Below are 787 nucleotides of genomic sequence, written 5' to 3'. Positions count from 1 at the left end.
GACCATGCCAAGAACAGATTAAGAAATTCTCATCTCACAACATCCCTTAAATACTTTCATCTAGATGAACAACAATATGATCTAACTAGTACCCTCAGAGCTCCCAGGGACTAAACCACTAACCAAAAAGTACACATGGTGGGACTAATGGCTCCAGCTGCATATGTGACCTAGTCGGTCATCAATGGGAGGAGAGGCCCTTGGTCCTGTGAAGGCTCTATGCCCCAGTGTAGGGGAATGCCAGGGCCAGGAAGGGGGAGAGGGCGGGTTGGTGAGCAGGGGGAGGGAGAAGGGAACCGGGTTTGTTTTTCCGGGGGTGGGGACCAGAAAAGGAGATATCATTTGAAATGTAAGTAAAACATCTAATAAAAAGAGAAAATGAGAGGTCTTGAAAAAATAATATTGACCGTCTATTTTCCTTAGGCCAGACCTCAGTTCAAAACTATGTAACAAAGTGGAACAACCTGGGGCCCACTTAATTTTATCCCTCAATGGACCTGTAAGACTGTTTCACAGCTAAACTTAGGCACCTTTGACCATCTTTTCATAGGTTTGTGTGGATTATAAGACTTGTAGGGGCACTTGGTCCTTTCTATGTTTTTCTATAGATTGTGCCCTAAGCAAGTGTCACTGAGAAGGCATATCTAGCACCCATTAATACCTTCCTTTTCTTAATTTGAGTGTGTAATTAAGAAATAAGATAAATAGTGCTCTCTCTTTCTTTCTCTCTCTCCCTCTCTCTCTCTCTTCTCTCTCTCTCTCTCCCTCTCTCCCTCTCTCCCTCTCT

The sequence above is a fragment of the Mastomys coucha genome, chromosome X (assembly GCF_008632895.1).
Source record: "Mastomys coucha isolate ucsf_1 chromosome X, UCSF_Mcou_1, whole genome shotgun sequence".
Classification (NCBI taxonomy): domain Eukaryota; kingdom Metazoa; phylum Chordata; class Mammalia; order Rodentia; family Muridae; genus Mastomys; species Mastomys coucha.
This window is presented reverse-complemented; position numbering follows the sequence as displayed.